The sequence below is a fragment of the Aotus nancymaae genome, unplaced genomic scaffold (assembly GCF_030222135.1).
Source record: "Aotus nancymaae isolate 86718 unplaced genomic scaffold, 86718_ANA_hifiasm-v0.15.2.pri h1tg000032l_0, whole genome shotgun sequence".
In the NCBI taxonomy this organism is placed as follows: Eukaryota; Metazoa; Chordata; class Mammalia; order Primates; family Aotidae; genus Aotus; species Aotus nancymaae.
Window position 1 is genome coordinate 14,569,706 of NW_026988445.1, and position 15,175 is coordinate 14,584,880.

Genomic DNA, 15,175 nt, shown 5'->3' on the forward strand with positions numbered 1-15,175 from the left:
GTGGCAGTGGTGCCGGGCATCGGGCGGGCGTGGCTGGGCCGGCCTCTTGGGGCAGCCAAAGGCCGCTGCTGGTGTCTACGGCCATACCACCCTGAACGCGCCCGATTCTCGTCAGATCTCGGAAGCAAAGCAGGGTCGGGCCTGGTTAGTACTTGGGTGGGAGACCGCCTGGGAATACCGGGTGCCGTAGGCTTTTGGCTTTTCGCTCCCGGCCTCTTTCCATTTCTGGTCGCCGTGCTTCTCAAGAGCCCCCTGACCCTCTCCCCTTTTCCCTCCCGCCTGCGACCCCGCCGCAGCCCAGCACCTCCTCGTGGGGCTCTGCCGCTGCAGCACCGGCCAGGCAGCAGCATACCACCTCTTTGGCCTGGCCGCCGCCCGCCAGGAGCTCGGCTCCAGCCTGGGCACCGAGGGCCGGGACACGACCCTCGAGGCGCAGGCCCGGGGTCCCTGCCTTCCAGGGTGTCTTCCCGCTCCCGGGACGCCCAGTTCACGCAATTCACTCATGCGGCGCCGCCGCAAACCTCCAAGGCGGAAGCCCGGGGAAGGGGCGGGCAGGGGTGGGCAGGGCCAGCGGGTTCCACAGACGCAAGCCAAGGCCTCTGCTCCAGACCCCATGGGCTGCTGTCCCCGGGAGAAGGACATTGCCTTCACGGGCCACCAGGAAAGCCGTTTCTGTGCGCCCGCATTCCCATCGCCGCCAACTTCGCCGAAACGCCAGTCTTGAGGGCACGAGAGAGACGCAGGCCTCGGGCCCCGTCTCCCTACAGATCGCGCGGCCCACCGCAGCAAGTGGACAGGGAGGAGCCAACAAAGGAAGGACCCTAGCAAACGCACGCAACCAAGCCAAGAGAAAACACGCGTCATGGCGCGCCGTCGGTCCTCCCGCGTGGGCGGCCCTGCCATCCCGTCCTGACACAGCCCAAGCAGCCGCCACCCCACCCCGGCCTGCTCCAGGAGGCCCTGTCTATTAGAGCAGAGCGCTGGCTCGCCAAGGCTCTATCGCTGTGGCTCTCCAGCTGCCTCACCCCCCACCCTTTCTGTTCTCCCCCTCTAGCTGGCGCTCGTTCTGTCGCTCTCTCTGTCTCTCTGTCTCTCTCTGTCTCTCTGTCCCTCTGTCCCTCTCTCTCTGTCTGTCTGTCTCCCTCCGTTTCTTTCTGTCTCTCCTCTGCTCTCCTTCTGTGAGTGCGTCAGCCCCTCTCTTCCCGGGATCAGGCTGCCGGCTCTAGCGCCAGCGCGGGACACAGCAAGGGCTCCGCCCCCCGGCCCCCGAGCGGGCCAAGTGACGGTGGTGGGTGCGTCGTGAGAAAAAGAACCCGTGGGGCTGGGCCGGCTCTTCGTTCCTGGGCAGCCGTGGCGGCTCTGAGTGGAAGGGGCAAGAGGGGGCCTTGCCGGAGGGGCGGCCACGGATCCAAAACTATCCCTTGGCGGCGGCGGCGGCAGCGGAGGGCCGGAGGAAGTCCCAGGACCCTGACCGCTCGGAGCATACCTTGTCGTCCCCGCCAGCGACGACGAGAGGCTCTGAGAGGCCGACGGAAGGCGCAGCGCGGCGGCCGGGGGTGCTAGGGCGGGCTGGCGGGCTCGCGGCTGGCGGCTCGTGGGGCCCGGGGTGGCGGTGACGCTTGGAGTCGGGCGGGCGTGGCTGTGGGCCGCCTTTTGGGGCGGCCAAAGGCCGACGCCAGCGTCTACGGCCATACCACCCTGAACGCGCCCGATCTCGTCTGATCTCGGAAGCTAAGCAGGGTCGGGCCTGGTTAGTACTTGGATAGGAGACCGCCTGGGAATACCGGGTGCTGTAGGCTTTTGGCTCTTCCGCTCCCTGCCTTCTTTTGTCCGTCTTTTGTCGCTGTGCTTCCCCAGCGGCCCCCGACTCTGCTCCCCCTTTTCCGCCCGTCCGCGACCCCGCCACAGCCTGGGACCTCCGCGGGGGTCAGGGGGGAGTGGGTGGATCCGCCATCGCAGCACCCACAGGCAGCAGCATACCGCCTCTTTCGCCGGGGCCGGGAGGGACGGGACCCGACCCCCACTTCGGAATCCGCAGGCAGGCGCCGCTTCCCTGCCCTGTCGGGTGCTTTCTGTCTGCCGGGACGCCCAGGCAGTTCAATTCACTCATGCGCCGCCGCCCCAAGCGTCCAAGCCCGGCGAAGGGGCAGGCACGGGCCAGTGGGTTCCACAGACGCCAGCCGAGACCTCCGCTCCAGAACGCCTGGGTTTCTTCTTCCGCGAGAAGGACGTCGCTTTGGCCAGCCGCCAGGAATCTCGTCCCTGTGCGCTTGCATTCCCGTGGCCACCCACTTCGTGTAAACTCCAGGCCCGAGCACACCAGAGAGATCCAGGCCGCGGGCCCCGTGGGCACGCTGGGCACCACGCCTCCCGCTAGACGGACGGGTGCGCTCTACACATCTGGAGGGGCCCACCGCACCGAGAGGACAGGGAGAAGCCATCAAAGGAAGGACCCTACGAAAGGCACCCCCAAAGCAACCAAGCCAGCCACGGAGAAACTCATCTCAGGGCTCCATCGGTCCTCCCGCACCGGCGGCCCTGCCACTCTGTTCGGGGCCAGCCGAAGCTCCCTGCACCGTACCCGGCCTGCTCCAGGGAGCCGGCTCTACCACGGCAGAGTGCTCCCTCTCCAAGGCTCCAGCGCTCCGGCTCTCTGACTCCCTCACCTTCTCTCTTTCCTGTCTTCCACCTCCACCTTGCACTCTTTCTGTCCCATGTCTGTGTCTGTCTGTCTGTCTGTCTGTGTCTCCATCCTCCTTGTCCCTTCTGTCTCTCTCTGTGTTGCTGTCGCTCTGCGGGACTCCGTTTCTACCGTTCCATCCCTCGCTCGCTTGCTCTCCTTCGAGCTGTCTGTGTGTATGTGTCTGTGCCTGTGTGGGTGCTCGTGCGAGTGGGCTCGTGTGTGTTTGTGTGTGGGAGGGGTGGGGTTGCTCCTGGTGGTTGTGTTGGTGGTGGTGGCGGTGGTGGAGGTGGGTGGGGAGCGGGGCCGTCTGGGTGTCCCTCAACACCTCTGTTGGGATAAGGAGCCCGGCCGTCGTGAAGACGAAGACAAGCGAAATCGGGAGGCACTGTGTGAGGCCCAAGGAAGGCGTAGCCCGGCGGCGGGCGGAGCTGGGGCGTAGACCCGGAGAGCAGCTGAGCCCGGCAGCGGGCGAGCGTCTCGGGGGTCCCCGACCCGAGCCCCGCGGCCACGGGGTGGCAGTGGTGCCGGGCATCGGGCGGGCGTGGCTGGGCCGGCCTCTTGGGGCAGCCAAAGGCCGCTGCTGGTGTCTACGGCCATACCACCCTGAACGCGCCCGATTCTCGTCAGATCTCGGAAGCAAAGCAGGGTCGGGCCTGGTTAGTACTTGGGTGGGAGACCGCCTGGGAATACCGGGTGCCGTAGGCTTTTGGCTTTTCGCTCCCGGCCTCTTTCCATTTCTGGTCGCCGTGCTTCTCAAGAGCCCCCTGACCCTCTCCCCTTTTCCCTCCCGCCTGCGACCCCGCCGCAGCCCAGCACCTCCTCGTGGGGCTCTGCCGCTGCAGCACCGGCCAGGCAGCAGCATACCACCTCTTTGGCCTGGCCGCCGCCCGCCAGGAGCTCGGCTCCAGCCTGGGCACCGAGGGCCGGGACACGACCCTCGAGGCGCAGGCCCGGGGTCCCTGCCTTCCAGGGTGTCTTCCCGCTCCCGGGACGCCCAGTTCACGCAATTCACTCATGCGGCGCCGCCGCAAACCTCCAAGGCGGAAGCCCGGGGAAGGGGCGGGCAGGGGTGGGCAGGGCCAGCGGGTTCCACAGACGCAAGCCAAGGCCTCTGCTCCAGACCCCATGGGCTGCTGTCCCCGGGAGAAGGACATTGCCTTCACGGGCCACCAGGAAAGCCGTTTCTGTGCGCCCGCATTCCCATCGCCGCCAACTTCGCCGAAACGCCAGTCTTGAGGGCACGAGAGAGACGCAGGCCTCGGGCCCCGTCTCCCTACAGATCGCGCGGCCCACCGCAGCAAGTGGACAGGGAGGAGCCAACAAAGGAAGGACCCTAGCAAACGCACGCAACCAAGCCAAGAGAAAACACGCGTCATGGCGCGCCGTCAGTCCTCCCGCGTGGGCGGCCCTGCCATCCCGTCCTGACACAGCCCAAGCAGCCGCCACCCCACCCCGGCCTGCTCCAGGAGGCCCTGTCTATTAGAGCAGAGCGCTGGCTCGCCAAGGCTCTATCGCTGTGGCTCTCCAGCTGCCTCACCCCCCACCCTTTCTGTTCTCCCCCTCTAGCTGGCGCTCGTTCTGTCGCTCTCTCTGTCTCTCTGTCTCTCTGTCTCTCTCTGTCTCTCTGTCCCTCTGTCCCTCTCTCTCTGTCTGTCTGTCTCCCTCCGTTTCTTTCTGTCTCTCCTCTGCTCTCCTTCTGTGAGTGCGTCAGCCCCTCTCTTCCCGGGATCAGGCTGCCGGCTCTAGCGCCAGCGCGGGACACAGCAAGGGCTCCGCCCCCCGGCCCCCGAGCGGGCCAAGGGACGGTGGTGGGTGCGTCGTGAGAAGAAGAACCCGCGGGGCTGGGCCGGCTCTTCGTTCCTGGGCAGCCGTGGCGGCTCTGAGTGGAAGGGGCAAGAGGGGGCCTTGCCGGAGGGGCGGCCACGGATCCAAAACTATCCCTCGGCGGCGGCGGCGGCGGCGGCGGCGGCGGCGGCGGCGGAGGGCCGGAGGAAGTCCCAGGACCCTGACCGCTCGGAGCATACCTTGTCGTCCCCGCCAGCGACGACGAGAGGCTCTGAGAGGCCGACGGAAGGCGCAGCGCGGCGGCCGGGGGTGCTAGGGCGTGCTGGCGGGCTCGCGGCTGGCGGCTCGTGGGGCCCGGGGTGGCGGTGACGCTTGGAGTCGGGCGGGCGTGGCTGTGGGCCGCCTTTTGGGGCGGCCAAAGGCCGACGCCAGCGTCTACGGCCATACCACCCTGAACGCGCCCGATCTCGTCTGATCTCGGAAGCTAAGCAGGGTCGGGCCTGGTTAGTACTTGGATGGGAGACCGCCTGGGAATACCGGGTGCTGTAGGCTTTTGGCTCTTCCGCTCCCTGCCTTCTTTTGTCCGTCTTTTGTCGCTGTGCTTCCCCAGCAGCCCCCGACTCTGCTCCCCCTTTTCCGCCCGTCCGCGACCCCGCTGCAGCCTGGGACCTCCGCGGGGGTCAGGGGGGAGTGGGTGGATCCGCCATCGCAGCACCCACAGGCAGCAGCATACCGCCTCTTTCGCCGGGGCCGGGAGGGACGGGACCCGACCCCCACTTCGGAATCCGCAGGCAGGCGCCGCTTCCCTGCCCTGTCGGGTGCTTTCTGTCTGCCGGGACGCCCAGGCAGTTCAATTCACTCATGCGCCGCCGCCCCAAGCGTCCAAGCCCGGCGAAGGGGCGGGCACGGGCCAGTGGGTTCCACAGACGCCAGCCGAGACCTCCGCTCCAGAACGCCTGGGTTTCTTCTTCCGCGAGAAGGACGTCGCTTTGGCCAGCCGCCAGGAATCTCGTCCCTGTGCGCTTGCATTCCCGTGGCCACCCACTTCGTGTAAACTCCAGGCCCGAGCACACCAGAGAGATACAGGCCGCGGGCCCCGTGGGCACGCTGGGCGCCACGCCTCCCGCTAGACGGACGGGTGCGCTCTACACATCTGGAGGGGCCCACCGCACCGAGAGGACAGGGAGAAGCCATCAAAGGAAGGACCCTACGAAAGGCACCCCCAAAGCAACCAAGCCAGCCACGGAGAAACTCATCTCAGGGCTCCATCGGTCCTCCCGCACCGGCGGCCCTGCCACTCTGTTCGGGGCCAGCTGAAGCTCCCTGCACCGTACCCGGCCTGCTCCAGGGAGCCGGCTCTACCACGGCAGAGTGCTCCCTCTCCAAGGCTCCAGCGCTCCGGCTCTCTGACTCCCTCACCTTCTCTCTTTCCTGTCTTCCACCTCCACCTTGCACTCTTTCTGTCCCATGTCTGTGTCTGTCTGTCTGTCTGTCTGTGTCTCCATCCTCCTTGTCCCTTCTGTCTCTCTCTGTGTTGCTGTCGCTCTGCGGGACTCCGTTTCTACCGTTCCATCCCTCGCTCGCTTGCTCTCCTTCGAGCTGTCTGTGTGTATGTGTCTGTGCCTGTGTGGGTGCTCGTGCGAGTGGGCTCGTGTGTGTTTGTGTGTGGGAGGGGTGGGGTTGCTCCTGGTGGTTGTGTTGGTGGTGGTGGCGGTGGTGGAGGTGGGTGGGGAGCGGGGCCGTCTGGGTGTCCCTCAACACCTCTGTTGGGATAAGGAGCCCGGCCGTCGTGAAGACGAAGACAAGCGAAATCGGGAGGCACTGTGTGAGGCCCAAGGAAGGCGTAGCCCGGCGGCGGGCGGAGCTGGGGCGTAGACCCGGAGAGCAGCTGAGCCCGGCAGCGGGCGAGCGTCTCGGGGGTCCCCGACCCGAGCCCCGCGGCCACGGGGTGGCAGTGGTGCCGGGCATCGGGCGGGCGTGGCTGGGCCGGCCTCTTGGGGCAGCCAAAGGCCGCTGCTGGTGTCTACGGCCATACCACCCTGAACGCGCCCGATTCTCGTCAGATCTCGGAAGCAAAGCAGGGTCGGGCCTGGTTAGTACTTGGGTGGGAGACCGCCTGGGAATACCGGGTGCCGTAGGCTTTTGGCTTTTCGCTCCCGGCCTCTTTCCATTTCTGGTCGCCGTGCTTCTCAAGAGCCCCCTGACCCTCTCCCCTTTTCCCTCCCGCCTGCGACCCCGCCGCAGCCCAGCACCTCCTCGTGGGGCTCTGCCGCTGCAGCACCGGCCAGGCAGCAGCATACCACCTCTTTGGCCTGGCCGCCGCCCGCCAGGAGCTCGGCTCCAGCCTGGGCACCGAGGGCCGGGACACGACCCTCGAGGCGCAGGCCCGGGGTCCCTGCCTTCCAGGGTGTCTTCCCGCTCCCGGGACGCCCAGTTCACGCAATTCACTCATGCGGCGCCGCCGCAAACCTCCAAGGCGGAAGCCCGGGGAAGGGGCGGGCAGGGGTGGGCAGGGCCAGCGGGTTCCACAGACGCAAGCCAAGGCCTCTGCTCCAGACCCCATGGGCTGCTGTCCCCGGGAGAAGGACATTGCCTTCACGGGCCACCAGGAAAGCCGTTTCTGTGCGCCCGCATTCCCATCGCCGCCAACTTCGCCGAAACGCCAGTCTTGAGGGCACGAGAGAGACGCAGGCCTCGGGCCCCGTCTCCCTACAGATCGCGCGGCCCACCGCAGCAAGTGGACAGGGAGGAGCCAACAAAGGAAGGACCCTAGCAAACGCACGCAACCAAGCCAAGAGAAAACACGCGTCATGGCGCGCCGTCAGTCCTCCCGCGTGGGCGGCCCTGCCATCCCGTCCTGACACAGCCCAAGCAGCCGCCACCCCACCCCGGCCTGCTCCAGGAGGCCCTGTCTATTAGAGCAGAGCGCTGGCTCGCCAAGGCTCTATCGCTGTGGCTCTCCAGCTGCCTCACCCCCGACCCTTTCTGTTCTCCCCCTCTAGCTGGCGCTCGTTCTGTCGCTCTCTCTGTCTCTCTGTCTCTCTGTCTCTCTCTGTCTCTCTGTCCCTCTGTCCCTCTCTCTCTGTCTGTCTGTCTCCCTCCGTTTCTTTCCGTCTCTCCTCTGCTCTCCTTCTGTGAGTGCGTCAGCCCCTCTCTTCCCGGGATCAGGCTGCCGGCTCTAGCGCCAGCGCGGGACACAGCAAGGGCTCCGCCCCCCGGCCCCCGAGCGGGCCAAGGGACGGTGGTGGGTGCGTCGTGAGAAGAAGAACCCGCGGGGCTGGGCCGGCTCTTCGTTCCTGGGCAGCCGTGGCGGCTCTGAGTGGAAGGGGCAAGAGGGGGCCTTGCCGGAGGGGCGGCCACGGATCCAAAACTATCCCTCGGCGGCGGCGGCGGCGGCGGCGGCGGCGGCGGCGGCGGAGGGCCGGAGGAAGTCCCAGGACCCTGACCGCTCGGAGCATACCTTGTCGTCCCCGCCAGCGACGACGAGAGGCTCTGAGAGGCCGACGGAAGGCGCAGCGCGGCGGCCGGGGGTGCTAGGGCGTGCTGGCGGGCTCGCGGCTGGCGGCTCGTGGGGCCCGGGGTGGCGGTGACGCTTGGAGTCGGGCGGGCGTGGCTGTGGGCCGCCTTTTGGGGCGGCCAAAGGCCGACGCCAGCGTCTACGGCCATACCACCCTGAACGCGCCCGATCTCGTCTGATCTCGGAAGCTAAGCAGGGTCGGGCCTGGTTAGTACTTGGATGGGAGACCGCCTGGGAATACCGGGTGCTGTAGGCTTTTGGCTCTTCCGCTCCCTGCCTTCTTTTGTCCGTCTTTTGTCGCTGTGCTTCCCCAGCAGCCCCCGACTCTGCTCCCCCTTTTCCGCCCGTCCGCGACCCCGCTGCAGCCTGGGACCTCCGCGGGGGTCAGGGGGGAGTGGGTGGATCCGCCATCGCAGCACCCACAGGCAGCAGCATACCGCCTCTTTCGCCGGGGCCGGGAGGGACGGGACCCGACCCCCACTTCGGAATCCGCAGGCAGGCGCCGCTTCCCTGCCCTGTCGGGTGCTTTCTGTCTGCCGGGACGCCCAGGCAGTTCAATTCACTCATGCGCCGCCGCCCCAAGCGTCCAAGCCCGGCGAAGGGGCGGGCACGGGCCAGTGGGTTCCACAGACGCCAGCCGAGACCTCCGCTCCAGAACGCCTGGGTTTCTTCTTCCGCGAGAAGGACGTCGCTTTGGCCAGCCGCCAGGAATCTCGTCCCTGTGCGCTTGCATTCCCGTGGCCACCCACTTCGTGTAAACTCCAGGCCCGAGCACACCAGAGAGATACAGGCCGCGGGCCCCGTGGGCACGCTGGGCGCCACGCCTCCCGCTAGACGGACGGGTGCGCTCTACACATCTGGAGGGGCCCACCGCACCGAGAGGACAGGGAGAAGCCATCAAAGGAAGGACCCTACGAAAGGCACCCCCAAAGCAACCAAGCCAGCCACGGAGAAACTCATCTCAGGGCTCCATCGGTCCTCCCGCACCGGCGGCCCTGCCACTCTGTTCGGGGCCAGCTGAAGCTCCCTGCACCGTACCCGGCCTGCTCCAGGGAGCCGGCTCTACCACGGCAGAGTGCTCCCTCTCCAAGGCTCCAGCGCTCCGGCTCTCTGACTCCCTCACCTTCTCTCTTTCCTGTCTTCCACCTCCACCTTGCACTCTTTCTGTCCCATGTCTGTGTCTGTCTGTCTGTCTGTCTGTGTCTCCATCCTCCTTGTCCCTTCTGTCTCTCTCTGTGTTGCTGTCGCTCTGCGGGACTCCGTTTCTACCGTTCCATCCCTCGCTCGCTTGCTCTCCTTCGAGCTGTCTGTGTGTATGTGTCTGTGCCTGTGTGGGTGCTCGTGCGAGTGGGCTCGTGTGTGTTTGTGTGTGGGAGGGGTGGGGTTGCTCCTGGTGGTTGTGTTGGTGGTGGTGGCGGTGGTGGAGGTGGGTGGGGAGCGGGGCCGTCTGGGTGTCCCTCAACACCTCTGTTGGGATAAGGAGCCCGGCCGTCGTGAAGACGAAGACAAGCGAAATCGGGAGGCACTGTGTGAGGCCCAAGGAAGGCGTAGCCCGGCGGCGGGCGGAGCTGGGGCGTAGACCCGGAGAGCAGCTGAGCCCGGCAGCGGGCGAGCGTCTCGGGGGTCCCCGACCCGAGCCCCGCGGCCACGGGGTGGCAGTGGTGCCGGGCATCGGGCGGGCGTGGCTGGGCCGGCCTCTTGGGGCAGCCAAAGGCCGCTGCTGGTGTCTACGGCCATACCACCCTGAACGCGCCCGATTCTCGTCAGATCTCGGAAGCAAAGCAGGGTCGGGCCTGGTTAGTACTTGGGTGGGAGACCGCCTGGGAATACCGGGTGCCGTAGGCTTTTGGCTTTTCGCTCCCGGCCTCTTTCCATTTCTGGTCGCCGTGCTTCTCAAGAGCCCCCTGACCCTCTCCCCTTTTCCCTCCCGCCTGCGACCCCGCCGCAGCCCAGCACCTCCTCGTGGGGCTCTGCCGCTGCAGCACCGGCCAGGCAGCAGCATACCACCTCTTTGGCCTGGCCGCCGCCCGCCAGGAGCTCGGCTCCAGCCTGGGCACCGAGGGCCGGGACACGACCCTCGAGGCGCAGGCCCGGGGTCCCTGCCTTCCAGGGTGTCTTCCCGCTCCCGGGACGCCCAGTTCACGCAATTCACTCATGCGGCGCCGCCGCAAACCTCCAAGGCGGAAGCCCGGGGAAGGGGCGGGCAGGGGTGGGCAGGGCCAGCGGGTTCCACAGACGCAAGCCAAGGCCTCTGCTCCAGACCCCATGGGCTGCTGTCCCCGGGAGAAGGACATTGCCTTCACGGGCCACCAGGAAAGCCGTTTCTGTGCGCCCGCATTCCCATCGCCGCCAACTTCGCCGAAACGCCAGTCTTGAGGGCACGAGAGAGACGCAGGCCTCGGGCCCCGTCTCCCTACAGATCGCGCGGCCCACCGCAGCAAGTGGACAGGGAGGAGCCAACAAAGGAAGGACCCTAGCAAACGCACGCAACCAAGCCAAGAGAAAACACGCGTCATGGCGCGCCGTCAGTCCTCCCGCGTGGGCGGCCCTGCCATCCCGTCCTGACACAGCCCAAGCAGCCGCCACCCCACCCCGGCCTGCTCCAGGAGGCCCTGTCTATTAGAGCAGAGCGCTGGCTCGCCAAGGCTCTATCGCTGTGGCTCTCCAGCTGCCTCACCCCCGACCCTTTCTGTTCTCCCCCTCTAGCTGGCGCTCGTTCTGTCGCTCTCTCTGTCTCTCTGTCTCTCTGTCTCTCTCTGTCTCTCTGTCCCTCTGTCCCTCTCTCTCTGTCTGTCTGTCTCCCTCCGTTTCTTTCCGTCTCTCCTCTGCTCTCCTTCTGTGAGTGCGTCAGCCCCTCTCTTCCCGGGATCAGGCTGCCGGCTCTAGCGCCAGCGCGGGACACAGCAAGGGCTCCGCCCCCCGGCCCCCGAGCGGGCCAAGGGACGGTGGTGGGTGCGTCGTGAGAAGAAGAACCCGCGGGGCTGGGCCGGCTCTTCGTTCCTGGGCAGCCGTGGCGGCTCTGAGTGGAAGGGGCAAGAGGGGGCCTTGCCGGAGGGGCGGCCACGGATCCAAAACTATCCCTCGGCGGCGGCGGCGGCGGCGGCGGCGGCGGCGGCGGCGGAGGGCCGGAGGAAGTCCCAGGACCCTGACCGCTCGGAGCATACCTTGTCGTCCCCGCCAGCGACGACGAGAGGCTCTGAGAGGCCGACGGAAGGCGCAGCGCGGCGGCCGGGGGTGCTAGGGCGTGCTGGCGGGCTCGCGGCTGGCGGCTCGTGGGGCCCGGGGTGGCGGTGACGCTTGGAGTCGGGCGGGCGTGGCTGTGGGCCGCCTTTTGGGGCGGCCAAAGGCCGACGCCAGCGTCTACGGCCATACCACCCTGAACGCGCCCGATCTCGTCTGATCTCGGAAGCTAAGCAGGGTCGGGCCTGGTTAGTACTTGGATGGGAGACCGCCTGGGAATACCGGGTGCTGTAGGCTTTTGGCTCTTCCGCTCCCTGCCTTCTTTTGTCCGTCTTTTGTCGCTGTGCTTCCCCAGCAGCCCCCGACTCTGCTCCCCCTTTTCCGCCCGTCCGCGACCCCGCTGCAGCCTGGGACCTCCGCGGGGGTCAGGGGGGAGTGGGTGGATCCGCCATCGCAGCACCCACAGGCAGCAGCATACCGCCTCTTTCGCCGGGGCCGGGAGGGACGGGACCCGACCCCCACTTCGGAATCCGCAGGCAGGCGCCGCTTCCCTGCCCTGTCGGGTGCTTTCTGTCTGCCGGGACGCCCAGGCAGTTCAATTCACTCATGCGCCGCCGCCCCAAGCGTCCAAGCCCGGCGAAGGGGCGGGCACGGGCCAGTGGGTTCCACAGACGCCAGCCGAGACCTCCGCTCCAGAACGCCTGGGTTTCTTCTTCCGCGAGAAGGACGTCGCTTTGGCCAGCCGCCAGGAATCTCGTCCCTGTGCGCTTGCATTCCCGTGGCCACCCACTTCGTGTAAACTCCAGGCCCGAGCACACCAGAGAGATACAGGCCGCGGGCCCCGTGGGCACGCTGGGCGCCACGCCTCCCGCTAGACGGACGGGTGCGCTCTACACATCTGGAGGGGCCCACCGCACCGAGAGGACAGGGAGAAGCCATCAAAGGAAGGACCCTACGAAAGGCACCCCCAAAGCAACCAAGCCAGCCACGGAGAAACTCATCTCAGGGCTCCATCGGTCCTCCCGCACCGGCGGCCCTGCCACTCTGTTCGGGGCCAGCTGAAGCTCCCTGCACCGTACCCGGCCTGCTCCAGGGAGCCGGCTCTACCACGGCAGAGTGCTCCCTCTCCAAGGCTCCAGCGCTCCGGCTCTCTGACTCCCTCACCTTCTCTCTTTCCTGTCTTCCACCTCCACCTTGCACTCTTTCTGTCCCATGTCTGTGTCTGTCTGTCTGTCTGTCTGTGTCTCCATCCTCCTTGTCCCTTCTGTCTCTCTCTGTGTTGCTGTCGCTCTGCGGGACTCCGTTTCTACCGTTCCATCCCTCGCTCGCTTGCTCTCCTTCGAGCTGTCTGTGTGTATGTGTCTGTGCCTGTGTGGGTGCTCGTGCGAGTGGGCGCGTGTGTGTTTGTGTGTGGGAGGGGTGGGGTTGCTCGTGGTGGTTGTGTTGGTGGTGGTGGCGGTGGTGGAGGTGGGTGGGGAGCGGGGCCGTCTGGGTGTCCCTCAACACCTCTGTTGGGATAAGGAGCCCGGCCGTCGTGAAGACGAAGACAAGCGAAATCGGGAGGCACTGTGTGAGGCCCAAGGAAGGCGTAGCCCGGCGGCGGGCGGAGCTGGGGCGTAGACCCGGAGAGCAGCTGAGCCCGGCAGCGGGCGAGCGTCTCGGGGGTCCCCGACCCGAGCCCCGCGGCCACGGGGTGGCAGTGGTGCCGGGCATCGGGCGGGCGTGGCTGGGCCGGCCTCTTGGGGCAGCCAAAGGCCGCTGCTGGTGTCTACGGCCATACCACCCTGAACGCGCCCGATTCTCGTCAGATCTCGGAAGCAAAGCAGGGTCGGGCCTGGTTAGTACTTGGGTGGGAGACCGCCTGGGAATACCGGGTGCCGTAGGCTTTTGGCTTTTCGCTCCCGGCCTCTTTCCATTTCTGGTCGCCGTGCTTCTCAAGAGCCCCCTGACCCTCTCCCCTTTTCCCTCCCGCCTGCGACCCCGCCGCAGCCCAGCACCTCCTCGTGGGGCTCTGCCGCTGCAGCACCGGCCAGGCAGCAGCATACCACCTCTTTGGCCTGGCCGCCGCCCGCCAGGAGCTCGGCTCCAGCCTGGGCACCGAGGGCCGGGACACGACCCTCGAGGCGCAGGCCCGGGGTCCCTGCCTTCCAGGGTGTCTTCCCGCTCCCGGGACGCCCAGTTCACGCAATTCACTCATGCGGCGCCGCCGCAAACCTCCAAGGCGGAAGCCCGGGGAAGGGGCGGGCAGGGGTGGGCAGGGCCAGCGGGTTCCACAGACGCAAGCCAAGGCCTCTGCTCCAGACCCCATGGGCTGCTGTCCCCGGGAGAAGGACATTGCCTTCACGGGCCACCAGGAAAGCCGTTTCTGTGCGCCCGCATTCCCATCGCCGCCAACTTCGCCGAAACGCCAGTCTTGAGGGCACGAGAGAGACGCAGGCCTCGGGCCCCGTCTCCCTACAGATCGCGCGGCCCACCGCAGCAAGTGGACAGGGAGGAGCCAACAAAGGAAGGACCCTAGCAAACGCACGCAAGAAGCCAAGAGAAAACACGCGTCATGGCGCGCCGTCGGTCCTCCCGCGTGGGCGGCCCTGCCATCCCGTCCTGACACAGCCCAAGCAGCCGCCACCCCACCCCGGCCTGCTCCAGGAGGCCCTGTCTATTAGAGCAGAGCGCTGGCTCGCCAAGGCTCTATCGCTGTGGCTCTCCAGCTGCCTCACCCCCCACCCTTTCTGTTCTCCCCCTCTAGCTGGCGCTCGTTCTGTCGCTCTCTCTGTCTCTCTGTCTCTCTGTCTCTCTCTGTCTCTCTGTCCCTCTGTCCCTCTCTCTCTGTCTGTCTGTCTCCCTCCGTTTCTTTCTGTCTCTCCTCTGCTCTCCTTCTGTGAGTGCGTCAGCCCCTCTCTTCCCGGGATCAGGCTGCCGGCTCTAGCGCCAACGCGGGACACAGCAAGGGCTCCGCCCCCCGGCCCCCGAGCGGGCCAAGGGACGGTGGTGGGTGCGTCGTGAGAAAAAGAACCCGCGGGGCTGGGCCGGCTCTTCGTTCCTGGGCAGCCGTGGCGGCTCTGAGTGGAAGGGGCAAGAGGGGGCCTTGCCGGAGGGGCGGCGACGGATCCAAAACTATCCCTCGGCGGCGGCGGCGGCGGCGGCGGCGGCGGAGGGCCGGAGGAAGTCCCAGGACCCTGACCGCTCGGAGCATACCTTGTCGTCCCCGCCAGCGACGACGAGAGGCTCTGAGAGGCCGACGGAAGGCGCAGCGCGGCGGCCGGGGGTGCTAGGGCGGGCTGGCGGGCTCGCGGCTGGCGGCTCGTGGGGCCCGGGGTGGCGGTGACGCTTGGAGTCGGGCGGGCGTGGCTGTGGGCCCCCTTTTGGGGCGGCCAAAGGCCGACACCAGCGTCTACGGCCATACCACCCTGAACGCGCCCGATCTCGTCTGATCTCGGAAGCTAAGCAGGGTCGGGCCTGGTTAGTACTTGGATGGGAGACCGCCTGGGAATACCGGGTGCTGTAGGCTTTTGGCTCTTCCGCTCCCTGCCTTCTTTTGTCCGTCTTTTGTCGCTGTGCTTCCCCAGCGGCCCCCGACTCTGCTCCCCCTTTTCCGCCCGTCCGCGACCCCGCCGCAGCCTGGGACCTCCGCGGGGGTCAGGGGGGAGTGGGTGGATCCGCCATCGCAGCACCCACAGGCAGCAGCATACCGCCTCTTTCGCCGGGGCCGGGAGGGACGGGACCCGACCCCCACTTCGGAATCCGCAGGCAGGCGCCGCTTCCCTGCCCTGTCGGGTGCTTTCTGTCTGCCGGGACGCCCAGGCAGTTCAATTCACTCATGCGCCGCCGCCCCAAGCGTCCAAGCCCGGCGAAGGGGCGGGCACGGGCCAGTGGGTTCCACAGACGCCAGCCGAGACCTCCGCTCCAGAACGCCTGGGTTTCTTCTTCCGCGAGAAGGACGTCGCTTTGGCCAGCCGCCAGGAATCTCGTCCCTGTGCGCTTGCATTCCCGTGGCCACCCACTTCGTGTAA

General features: G+C 67.4%; 10 non-coding genes across 10 annotated transcripts; all 10 read left to right on the plus strand.

Annotated features, from left to right (window-relative positions):
* The first annotated feature begins 73 nt into the window (after nucleotides 1–73).
* LOC135277540 (5S ribosomal RNA) lies at nucleotides 74–193 on the plus strand. Its single transcript, XR_010345157.1, has one exon. It is a non-coding gene; the product is annotated as a 5S ribosomal RNA (ribosomal RNA).
* Nucleotides 194–1,680: 1,487 nt separating this feature from the next.
* Nucleotides 1,681–1,799, plus strand: LOC135277524 (5S ribosomal RNA). Its single transcript, XR_010345141.1, has one exon. It is a non-coding gene; the product is annotated as a 5S ribosomal RNA (ribosomal RNA).
* Nucleotides 1,800–3,268: 1,469 nt separating this feature from the next.
* Nucleotides 3,269–3,388, plus strand: LOC135277542 (5S ribosomal RNA). Its single transcript, XR_010345159.1, has one exon. It is a non-coding gene; the product is annotated as a 5S ribosomal RNA (ribosomal RNA).
* Nucleotides 3,389–4,901: 1,513 nt separating this feature from the next.
* LOC135277530 (5S ribosomal RNA) lies at nucleotides 4,902–5,020 on the plus strand. Its single transcript, XR_010345147.1, has one exon. It is a non-coding gene; the product is annotated as a 5S ribosomal RNA (ribosomal RNA).
* A 1,469-nt stretch (nucleotides 5,021–6,489) lies between these two features.
* Nucleotides 6,490–6,609, plus strand: LOC135277543 (5S ribosomal RNA). Its single transcript, XR_010345160.1, has one exon. It is a non-coding gene; the product is annotated as a 5S ribosomal RNA (ribosomal RNA).
* Nucleotides 6,610–8,122: 1,513 nt separating this feature from the next.
* LOC135277541 (5S ribosomal RNA) lies at nucleotides 8,123–8,241 on the plus strand. The gene has a single exon (XR_010345158.1). It is a non-coding gene; the product is annotated as a 5S ribosomal RNA (ribosomal RNA).
* Nucleotides 8,242–9,710: 1,469 nt separating this feature from the next.
* Nucleotides 9,711–9,830, plus strand: LOC135277544 (5S ribosomal RNA). Its single transcript, XR_010345161.1, has one exon. It is a non-coding gene; the product is annotated as a 5S ribosomal RNA (ribosomal RNA).
* A 1,513-nt stretch (nucleotides 9,831–11,343) lies between these two features.
* Nucleotides 11,344–11,462, plus strand: LOC135277552 (5S ribosomal RNA). Its single transcript, XR_010345169.1, has one exon. It is a non-coding gene; the product is annotated as a 5S ribosomal RNA (ribosomal RNA).
* Nucleotides 11,463–12,931: 1,469 nt separating this feature from the next.
* Nucleotides 12,932–13,051, plus strand: LOC135277545 (5S ribosomal RNA). Its single transcript, XR_010345162.1, has one exon. It is a non-coding gene; the product is annotated as a 5S ribosomal RNA (ribosomal RNA).
* Nucleotides 13,052–14,554: 1,503 nt separating this feature from the next.
* On the plus strand, nucleotides 14,555–14,673 carry LOC135277564 (5S ribosomal RNA). Its single transcript, XR_010345180.1, has one exon. It is a non-coding gene; the product is annotated as a 5S ribosomal RNA (ribosomal RNA).
* Nucleotides 14,674–15,175: the final 502 nt, after the last annotated feature.